Here is a 12,321-nt window from a genome sequence, read left to right as displayed (position 1 = left end):
AGCGGCAGCTAATTATTATTGCGGAAATTTTTGCATGAAAAGAAATTGTGTACGTCGCTCCAACCCATAGCAAGTGTGCAATAGCCGGGAAAGATTAACGGTCTATGTAAAGCAGAAAAGTTGCGACTGAGTGCATTCAGTCAAGGCCAGAGTAGAGAATTAGCGTTTCAGATCCAGCACAGAGACAATGCCTTTGCAGATGCCGCTTGGTAAAGTACTATCGCACATTAGGCCACAGTAAATGTGAGTCTAGATTTGTTCACTCCATCAGTCTGGAACCCCGAGACCGCTACGGTCGCAGGTTCGAATCTTGCCTTGGGCATGGATGTGTGTGCTGTCCTTAGGTTAGTTAGGTTTAAGTAGTTCTAAGGGACTGGTGACCTCAGCTGTTAAGTCTCATAGTGCTCAGAACCATTTGAACCCTTTGAGCCATTTGTTCACTCCAACTTGCGCATGCTTTGACCATTGAATATCAAAAACTAGGATACTAACCTATCCTCACATTGAGTACAACAGAGTTTTTTTCAGTGGTTCAAAAAGTAAATTTATTCTCCACCAACTCAGTGCATTGACCAGCTATGACAACGTAGATTTAAATAAGCTGATGAGGATTTTTAATACTCATTCTTTCATGTGATAAAAAATTTCATGCATAGAGATAACGATTTTAATAATCGTAATTTCAATATGTTCCTGAATTAAATATTTTGTTATTGAGTGTCAAAAGTAATTGAACGTGACTTGTTTTTTCACTTGACCCCTGAAAGCAACAGTTGATAAATTATATGTAGGATAAAAAAAGGGAATGGCTGTGTTGTCTTTCTAGAATAGACCCCAAACTTTCACTTTTATTAATTCATGCATTAATTCATGATTTTTGTTACAATCTGCACCTGATATTAGCAACCTTACAGGGTCCGGGGCATATTTATTTAGAATGTCTATTTGACACCCTGTGCTTGAGAAGACAGTTAAGATGTTTTGTCCATTTGCGCGCTAAGTGGTAAGCTAAGTTTGCACACATTAGTACACTCACTGTGCAGATACAAATGTCGGACGTACGACAACCCGTGCTGTGCTGGCATTATGAACGACTGAAAGGAAGGGAAGCGTAAAATATTCCAGAAGTAAAATAGTTCCCTACTCGGATCTCTGGTCAGGGACTATTCAGGAGGACATCGTTAGCAGGAGAAACAAAACTGGCGTTCCTTGGAGCGTACTGTTAAATTACAGATCTCTTAATCACGCAGGTAGATTAGAAAACTTAAAAAGAAATATGTACAGGCTGCAGTTAACGTAATAGGAATTAGTGTAGTTCGGTAGCAGGAGGAACAGGACTTTGGGTCAGACGAGTACACAGTTGTAACTAAAAATCAAGTAGCAGTAATGCAGGAGAAAGTTTGATATTGAATAAGAAAAAAGAGTTGGTATGCCACGTAGCTCCCCAGGTGACGAAAAGATTGAAGAAATATATGACCAGGTAAAAGAAATTATTCACTTAGTTAAGGGAGACTAAAATTTGTAACGGCAGACTGGAATTCGATAGCAAGAAAGGAAGAGAAGGAAAAATTGTAGGTGAATATGGACTAGGGGAAAGAAATGAAATAGGAAGCTGCCTAGTAGAATTTTGTATAGTGCATAATGTTATCATGACTAACACTTGGTTTAAGAATCACGAAAGAAGATTTTATGTGCGGAACAGACCTGGAGATACTGAAAGTTTTCAAATTGATTGTATAATGGTCACAACGGATTTTAAATTGTAAGACAATTCCAAGGGAAAGATGTGGACTCTGACCACAATTTATTGGTTGTGAACTGGAGATTGAAATTAAAGAAATTGCAAAAAGGTATGAAATTAAGGAGATGGGAGCTGGATAAATTGAAAGAACCAGAGGTTCTTGAGAGTGTCAGGGTAGCATTACGGAACGGTTAATAATAACAGGGGAAAGGAATACATTAGAAGACGAATGGGTAGCTTCTCAGAGATAAAATACTGAAGGCAGCAGAGGATCAAATAGGTAAAAAGACAAGACTTGGTAGAAATCCTTAAATAACACAGGAAATACTGAATTTAATTGATGAAAGGAGAAAATGTAAAATGTGGCAAATGAAACAGGTGAAAGTGAATGCAAAAGTCTACAGAAACAATCAGATTGGCAGGAAGTGGAAAATGGCTAAGCATAAATGGCTAGAGGATAAATGTAAGGATTTAGAAGGATATTTCACTCGGGGATAGATAGATGCCACCTACAGGAAAATTAAAGAACCCTTTGGAGAAAGGAGAAGCAGTTGCATGAATATCAAGAGTTCAGATGGGAAACCAGTCTTACGCAAAGAAGGGGAAGCTGAAAGGTGGAAGGAGTATATAGAGGGCCTATACAATGAAAATGAATTTGAGGCACTGTTACAGAAATCTAAGAGGACGTAGATGGAGACGAGATGGGAGATGATACTGCGAGAAGAATTTGATAGAGAACTGAACGTCTTAAGTCGAAACAAGGCCCCAGGAGTAGACGATTTCAGTCAGAACTGCTAATAGCCTTGGGAGAGTCAGCTATGATTTCCAAAGAAAGCCGGTGTTGACAACTGTGAATATTACCGATCTATCAGTTTAGTATGGCAAGGGTGCAAAATAGTAATGTGAATTCTTTATTGAAGAACTTGTTGTAGCCGAAGTCGGGTAAGATCAGTTTGGATTAGGGAAAAATGTGGGAACACGCGAGGCAATAATGACCCTATAATATATTTTAGAAGATAGGCAAAGGAAAGGCAAACCTACGTTTATATCAATTGTAGACTTTGGGAAAGTTTTGACAATGTTGACTAGAATACCCTCTTTGTAATACTGCAGGTAGAGGGGGTAAAATATAGGCAGTGAAAGGCTGTTCACAACTAGTACAGGAACCAAACGGAAGTTATAAAAGTGGAGGAGCATGAAAGGGAAGTAATGGATGAGACGGAGGTGAGACAGGGTTGTACCCTATCCTCGATGTTGTGAGCAAGCAGTAAAGAAAGCGGAAGAAAAATTTGAAGTAAGAATTAAAAGTTTAGGGAGAAGAAATAAAAGTTGTCGTGTTTGCTGATTCCATTGCAATACTGCCAGAGACAGCAATGGGCTTGGAAGAGCAGATGAACGGAATTTACAGTGTCTTGAAACTAGGATATAAGGCGGACATAAACAAAAGCAAAACAAGGATAATGGAATGTATTCGAATTAAATCAGGCGATGGAGGAAGACTTATATAAGGAAACGAGAAACTTAAAGCAGTAGATGAGTTTTCTTATTTGGGCAGCAAAATAACTGATGATGGCTAAGATAGAGAGGATATAAAATGTAGACTGGAAATGGCAGGAAAGGTGTTTCTGAAAAACAGAAATTCGTTAACGTCTAATAGAATTAAGTGTTAAGAAGTCTTTTCTGAAAGTATCTGCGTGGAGTGCAACCATTTATGGAAGTGAAGCATAAACAGTTTAGACAAGAAGAGAATAGAAGCTTTTGATCTGATGGAATAATATTCTTCCACAGGCATGAGTCTCAACTTCATCTTCGATAAGGATAGAAGCTGAAGCAACGAACTAAAATTTGTGCTACAGCTGGGACGTGAATACGGTTCGCTCGCTTTCTAGGCAGGCGTGCTAACCGTTACACCACCGCAACGTTGTGGCTACCACACCTGCACTTGCAACCTGCACATAGGCAGTCCGTGCAGCTGTTTTAGGCATAACGCTATGGTAATGTAACGGCCAGCACATCCTGCCCTGTAAGCAGGAGATTAGTATTCAAGTCCCAGCTGTGGCACAAATTTTAATTCGTTGATTCAGCTTCTATCTTTGTAGAAGCTTTTGAAGTGTGGTGCTACAGAAAAATGCTTAAGATTACAAGGGGAGATCACGTAACTTATGAGGAAGTACTGAGTAGAATTGGGGAGAAAAGAAATTTGTGGTACAACCTGATTAGAAGAGGGGATCGGTTGATAGGTCACATTCTGAGACATCAAGGCATCACAGATTGATATTGGAGGGAAGTGTGATTGGTAAAAGTTGTAGAGGCAGACCAAGAGAAGAAGACAGTAAGCAGATTCAGAAGGTTGGTAGCTGCATTAGTTATTCCGAGATGAAGAGCACTGTACAGAAGAGTGTAACATGGAGTGCTGCATCAGGCTAGTCTTTGGACTGAAGACCACAACAACAACAGGACGAAGATACGCATGGATGCATATCTTGATGTTTCAGGCATATTCTGAGGCCAAACAGCGCTTTATGCTTGCTTATAGATTACGAAACATGCAGTATTATTTGAACAATTAGCCTCCGTCATGATAAACATCACCATGTAATTTTTGGTAGCATTTCATGATGGTACTGGTTCTCTCGACTCTAACTGCTCTTTTCCAGCGGCAGAGTGCTAGTGGAGGAAACAGAGCGTCCATCATTGCCGACCAGGTAAATCTTTCCGTCCATGAACTGATTTTGTCTGCATATCTCCGGTGTTCCCAAGTTTCCGTGTTGGCGTATCTCCAACACCAGTGCGGCAGACCCACATTCCGCAAACATCTCATAAAACTGACTGGGTAAATGACGGCAGCCAACAAGGAGTGAAACGTTGGAGTGTTGACGTAGAGATTACACGAAGTGAGATACAAATGTCGCTCCACGCTAAGACCACTGCGCGACAGCAGTGGTTCATTGTCATAAGAAAAAACATGTTCCGTGTTTCCTATACACACAGTTCTGCTGTGATACTGCTAACAGTCAGCTGTGTGTGAGTGAAATGGCACGGCAACTGCAAACTTACTCCAAAGTTGAAGTACAATATGACTTGTGAGCAAAACGTCTGCAGTGCACACCTTGAAATTTTGGCTGTATATGGGCCAAACATAATATCGCATCCATTCGTGAAATGGTGGCAATAGTTTAACTAAGGCCACACAGAAGTGGATGATACTGATCGAGAAGGAAGACCATCAACATTGACCACAGACGATAAACTACACGCAATCAAGAAACTGATCCGCAGCAAACGCTGAGTGACTATCGTGGACAATACCCATCTCAATAAGCAGTGCTCATTGCATCGTCCGAAATAGTCTGCAGTATAAGAAATTGTGCTCCCACAGAGTTCCGGAGTCACTGTCACCTGCATACAACGGCGCAAGGTCTATGCAGTCTCTGGAACGTTACTCCGTGGTAGGCAGTGGTTTATAAAGCCGCATCATTACGGGAGATGAGAAATGAATCCACCATTTCACGCCTGCAACAAAGGAAGCGTCCGTGGAATGCGGACACCCTTTCTCGCTTCCGCGGAATTGCGTCATCAGCAGGAAAGGTCATGGCCACCCTTTTCTTCGACTGTGAAAGAGTTGTGTACCCAGAGTTTATGGCAAAGAGCACACCATTAAGACAGATTCGTACTGTACAGCCCTGAAATTGCTGCACAAGGCCACAAAGAGCAAGAGGCATGGAAAGTAAAGCAAAGGCATTGTTCTCCTGCGACAAAGTTAACACCCCACGCGGTGCGCACAACAAATGCTTTGCTCCGACGTTTCCGCTGGCAGGTTCGGAAGAGTCCGCTATACAGTGCAGAATTCCATTTTTTTCTGCGAGGTGAAAGAACGTATGAGGGAAGAGATATTTTCTAAGGATGAGGACGTTCACACAACGTTTCCCCACTAGCTCCGTGGCCAAGGAGTGGATTTCTAGTATCGGGGAACTGAACGATTGGTAGACCTTTCCAGCACTTGGTGGCTATGTTGAAAAACACTGTCATGTATTTGTGATATTTTCAAGAGTAGAGCAGCATTAGACAAAAGGTGCTTACCTGCCATAAAATGTGTAAGTTACTTTTTGCAGTTCCGTCGTTAACTGGAGTCTCTATGGAAGGAATGGCGATCAAATTCTGGACCGATCATCTCCGGGCGAATTCAAAATTAATCAGTTCTCGACCGATCGTAAGATTTTTTCTTTCTGTACTTTATCGATTCTTACACCTTCGGCTAATAGTTGCTGAAGCGAGAGGAGATAGTCGTAAGGTCTTAATTACCACCTCGAAAACATCCAGCTGCGAGCATGAAAACTGTGGAAGTGTTAATTCTTCTCTACATATTCAGCGTTTAATGCGACACCATTTTCCCCAACGACGGTTGTCTTGGCGGACGTCTTCGTTGTAGAGGTCTGCGTCCCAAAATTACTGTCGTAGTGCTCTCAGGAGCTGTTTGTTCCAGTATTATGCACATACGCAAGAATTTCTTAATAACAAAAGGGTAAATACAAGGAAGCAGTTACGAACAAATACTAGGAGCTTTTTTGGTTTATGCTTTAAAACGTCATAGTAACTGGGACGCTTGTTGTGACGGTTTACCAGCTCTAGCCCGTGTTTATCGTGCCGTGCCATCACAGCATCCTGCAGTTCCTCGTCTGAGATAGGCACTCGACAACAGTCTGTACAGCTCGTCGTCCAGCCAGTCAAACTGTATTTAGGGAAATTTCAAAATTTTTTCAGTGGCATCTGAGTTTTATGATCAATTGTGACGAGATAGTATCGTCACCATAGCAGATGCTATTTGTTCTCACGAATTGCCAGCAGCAGATGTGCGTAGCCAACAGGAGCCTTGGGGGAGAAATCGTGTATCGGTTACTGCAGCCACACGTCCCTAACGCACAGTTGTTTCGGACGCGCTTCGCCGCCCACTCCTAGGTGGACCTACGTCCCACATTTTCACCTGTTACACCCTCCAAGACTGACGGACTGCTTGGGAGCGCCCATGCGGAAATAAAACATTATTCTTGAAACGGAATTTTTGCTTTCTTCTTTGGCATTTGCCAGTGCTCATTCCTCAGTCTGTCCTCTATAATTACAAACTGTGCACCTGCACAACAAATCGGAAGATACTGTGAAGACTAGGATTGTCAGTTCGAAACGAAAGAATGTGAATTATGTCACTTCAGGTCTTTCTGCACCACGAGAATATGATGCCGCCACGGCTAATCTACTTAACCAACTACGACTATCCGAACCTACAATCCAGGTTTCATACCAACTCCCTTTCACGTTTTCTCTGAAGACGAAGAGGTTGGACAGACATTATTTCATCTAATGTGAGGAACGACAGGACACAACGGTGAGCTGACTCGCCAGACGGGCTGCACGCTCATTTGTAAACGAGATATAAAGGCCAGTACATCGCCTTCAGAAATACCTCATCAGCCACGCTGTCAGTGGAACACCTTCAAATGAAAAGACAGCATCTGATTCACAAAATATGAAAACTGATTAACTGTATTAGTACATTTTACAGTTGACGGCAGTGCTGCATGAAGAATTTAATTTTATTTCACGCCACCTAAAAACAATGCCATGTAGGTTGTTGTAAGCAATTTAATGTTACCTGATTATCATCAGGAGTAATGAAGAAAGAATCGGGTTAACTGCAGGTCCTGAAAACTGTTCGAAAAAGTTGTACGCTGAAATCGCCAAGTCGTGAATAGGATATGCAGAACGGAGCAATGAATATGAATTACCGTGTTATCTTTCGACAAAGCTTGCTGCTTAGTTCCAACAAAGAATGTGGGACCTACTAATAGGCCTTATGGAACAAAGCATCAATTCAGCTTACGTTAGTTAAGTTCCGATTACACATCATCTTGTCCTATGGTAAAATAAATAATAACTGACACACTGAAAAGAATGTAAAAATTCACAAATGACAATGAAGTCATAGAACTACTGTACTTGGGGCAGTTAAGGACTGAGTCAATAAGCAAGGAATAAAAGGAAAAGTAAAACTGATGTAGAGTGCTTTTGGCAAACTAAAAAAAGAACAGAGTTTTAACAGGAGTTTCCACTGGGTCCGAAACCGAAAGAATGAATTAGTGCAACTTGTCAGTTTTGACAAATTGCAAGGTCATGAACTTTTAATACGAAACTCGTTCAAAATCTGTTGGTGTCGTACCGAATGATGGATATAAATTAACGCTCACTTGGAGAAGTCGCCGTCGTCGTCTTCTTCTTCTTATTCTTCTTCTTCTTCTTTTAGTGTTCATCCCTGAGGTTGGTTTGCAGCAGAAGGCCATTCCTCTCTCCTGTGTGTCTTTCTCTTCGTTTCTTCATACGTGTTACATCCAACATCATTCATGATCTGTTGCATGTATGATAACCTTGGTCACCCCGCCGATTCCTTCCCTCAGTAGCTTCTTCTGCTATTGTTCCAATGATGTTGTTGTGCCTTAGGATGTGCCCTACAAGTTTGTCTCTTCTTCTTTGTATGTGCTTCCACAGAGATCTGGTTTCCTGTACTCTTCTAAGCACCTCTTCATTTGTTACTTTGTCTCTCCAGCTGATCATCATCCTTCTATAGCACTACATCTCCAGGGCCTCTAGCCGTCTTCTCTGTTCTCCTCCCATTGTCCAAGTTTCACATCCGTAGAAGTAGGAAAATGAATCTGCGAACAGATATGAGTGTAAAATATAATTATGATTTAACTGAAAATAATATGGCGCCGAATGCGACATGCTCTCAAGCGAATGCATGATAGGAAGCCAACTGCTGGATTCGAAGACGTAAGAAAAGACCGAGACGGCAAAATGGTGGAAGGAGGGTGAATGGCGTTAGAGATAACGTGGGCACGTATAGCTTAGGACCGTAATGCATTTGCAGGTCTAAAGGGGGCTTTTATTCACGTGATCGTAATAAATCAATATTTTTCAAAGAATTTATGTGACCTTACTAGACTTTGCGCTGTGAAGAGTAGTCTAGATGTGAGAATATATACAAAGAAATTATTCGTTGGGCACTCTCTAAATAAGTTTCAACTTATACATTACCAGTATCCACCATCAGTATACAGCCAAGAAAGGTGAGGTTTACCTGCAAAAAGAAAAAACAAGACTTAAGATACAAGAGTGGTCAAGCTGATGAAGCTAAATTAAAAGTACTTAATTTCATAAATTTTAACGTCAGTATCACAGATTAAAAACTGCCCAAAAACCAATAAGCCTGTGTAGGTGAGATCGAATAAACGAATCATTTGTGTTCAAAGTTACTGGCCAAAGCATCTACCCACTTTCAAGGAGGTTCTGACATCCGACCACTGGATTGGAAAATAAACACCACTATCACACTGTCCACACGACGCCAAAAATGGCTCCCTGCAATAGTCTCCACAAAAATAAAATCATGATAACTATTTAAACCGAATAGTTTAAAAATCATGATGATACATACACTTAGAGTTCCAAATTTCCTGTCTGCATCTCTTTCATATTTTTTAGGCTTTCAGTACTGCAAACGTAACTTTGTTGATCACTAAGGATCACTAATGTCCGATTTCAGGAATGGAAATGGAAATGCTGTGTTGCTGGGGCCTCCAGTCGAGTAGACCATTCGCCTGGTGAAAGTCTTTCGAGTTGACGCCACTTCGGCGACTTGCATATCGATGGCGATGAATGATGATGATAAGGACAACACAACACCCAGTCCCTGAGCGGAGAAAATCTCCGACCAAGCCGGGACTCGAACCCGGGCCGTTAGGTATGACATTCCGTCGCGCTGACCACTCAGCTACCAGGGATGGACACTTCAGCAATGTTAAATGCTGCTACACACCAGCTTCTTCCCTGAGGGCACACGCCTTACATCCTACAGCGGTAAGGGCTGTCGGACGATTTATTGATTCAAGTGAGCTCCGAGTAGCTCCATGACAAATTTTTAACCTTTTTTCCTTCAGCCAGTCATACTCACATAGAAACATCACCAACGTGACTTCATATTTTAAGAACAAAGAAACACACATGCTACATATCGGTTCCAGAAATCGATCCCGCGCGAAAATTTGGGCCGCATTTCTGACAGTACGCAGGAATGTCCTGCAGAAAATACAGCTTTTGAACTCCCCCGCGCACCGTTGTTCGTCACTGGATCCCTTCCACTACATCCTCCCATGCTAGAGCGCGAAGGACTCTGCAGCTAAACGACCAGAGGCCTACTATTCGCGGAATTTTGAAGGTGAGGGAAGAGGATGAGGGAGGTGAACACATTTGCCCCACGTTTTTTGAAATCTCATTCGAGAACACACGTCGTTCTACACGAAAAATTGTAATTTGAGTACATAAGATATCAGCCTCACTCACGTACACGTTCAATATTGCTTTAAAAATATTCTCCTATTGATATACTGCAGCTATACAAATGTATGTCTCAAAATCAGAATGAATAAACAGAAGCAACTTCCTCCGATGTATTTCCCTCCAAGGGAAGAAAAGTAGATGGAGAAACAAAAAGAATGGATTACCACAAGGGAGCGTTCTTTCCCCTATTTTACCCAATATGCACCAGATCGGGCAGCCACACGAACCGGAAATAAAGAGATTCATATATGCAGACGACGTTGCCATTGCTGGTCAAGTGAGAACATTTGAAGAGCTTGAAACAATACTATCAGAGACTTTGCATACCTTGGGGAACTACTACGAGAAAAACCATCTGCGACCTAATCCAGAATGAAACACAACTATGCACAGTCCATCTGTGAAATAGAGCAGCCTCAGGACAGTTGGAAATAGAATGTCGTTATTTAGACTACAATACTGCACCAAACCCAAATATTTGGGTGTCACCCTAGCCCGCACAGTGTCATAAAAAAAAAACACACTACACTGATCTGAAAGGAAAATTTTGTGCAAGACATAATATCAACTGATACAATATGGGGAGCTTAATCTCATGTTCTTCGATCACCAGCAAAAGGACTCTGTTTTTCAGCCAGAGAATATGCGGCACCAGTAAGGGAGGCAGCTGCCCACTCCAATCAAGCAGGCGTCTCTTAAATGAGACTCTCAAGATTGTTACCGGTTACCTGAGGCCTACACCCCTCCACAAAATTTACCCATTTGCGACCATAGCACCACCAAATACCAGGCGCAAAGTAGCTAGTGAAACTCACAGGAGAAAGCAGCAAATCGTCGCACTGCACTTAATGTATAACGGCACTTCCAACACGTCGTAAGTCAACGAAAAGCTGTAACCAACGGGCAGTAGCGCTAGGAGATCGACCTGAGACCCGCCGCCTGTCTTTATGGTTGGATTGTCTACAAAATATAAACCTGCACTCCAAATAATAAGAACTCTGTACAGATTAAGAACAAACGTCGCAAAATATGAAGTAAAGATAGTTAAGTGGGGGTTATTCTGAAGATGAGCAGTACGGATGAGAAGAAACACAGGCTATCGAAAATTGCTCATGTGCACAGCGGAAGATCTATTTTTGTGCAATGACAAGGCCATTAAAGCTGCAGAGCTTTGGAGGAAAAGAGTTTGAATGCTCTTGCCCGGACATGGAAAATAAAGTAAGTACCCTAAGCAACTGAAGAATTAGTATGAAATGAAGTTAATGATTTTCGATTTACAGTTTAATCTTGTCAGTCGCATTGAGGAATAGTGCATCACCTACAGATATACTTCACTTTGAGTTCTAGCTTCGAAATCGGAAAAAAACAACGAACAGTAGAGATGTTAGTAATTAAATAGCGCTACGCTACTTCTTCAATGACAAACTAAATCGTTTCACTCATTTACACTGCATTTGTGAATCGAAACCTCATAAAAATGTTCAGAGCAAAGTGATCTCTGCCACCAACTGAAGATGAGAAACCGCGTAATTTGTCAACGAAGGAAGCATGTTAGCAACGTCGTAACAGTATTTCACAAACCTCTTGCTCCATTGTGCAGTACCTGGCGCTCGGGCATTAGATGGCTGGAGTATGGCGGAATGAGTGACAAAAGACAGGTGCATGGGAAAGTTTAAAAGTGCACTTTCGAATGGCCATAGCTGCGTAAAATCAGAATTCCGAACAAAATTTTCAGGCGCGAAAGATTTCTGGGGCTGATACCTTGTAATTGTGACTTTCTCTCCCGAAAATATGAGGTAGCGTTTGGGATGTTTCATTGCCAGGAGCATAATACAAACACTTACATTCGTCATTTCCTGCTCCCACTAATAGCACTCATCTGCTTTCTGACAAGACTTTTTCTCAAATTTATTTCTAACACGTGATGGAAAAGAGCTGCCTTAGCATCTTCGTTAGCACAGTAGGCTCCACCCATAAACCACTTAGATGGATTACAGGATGTCTGACCCAACATCTCCAGGCACCTTCCACCATATAATGGGCAAATCCCCCCCCCTTTCCTCTGCTATTAAAGAGGGTGAAAAATGATGCTAGTTACTTATCTATCTAGATCTCTCCCCAGCGAACCGCCCTAATTAAACTACCCTCAACTGAGTTAATGAACGCTAATTTCTTGGCCCAGAAATTTATCAATG

The sequence above is a fragment of the Schistocerca americana genome, chromosome 5, assembly GCF_021461395.2.
Source record: "Schistocerca americana isolate TAMUIC-IGC-003095 chromosome 5, iqSchAmer2.1, whole genome shotgun sequence".
NCBI lineage: Eukaryota > Metazoa > Arthropoda > Insecta > Orthoptera > Acrididae > Schistocerca > Schistocerca americana.
This window is presented reverse-complemented; position numbering follows the sequence as displayed.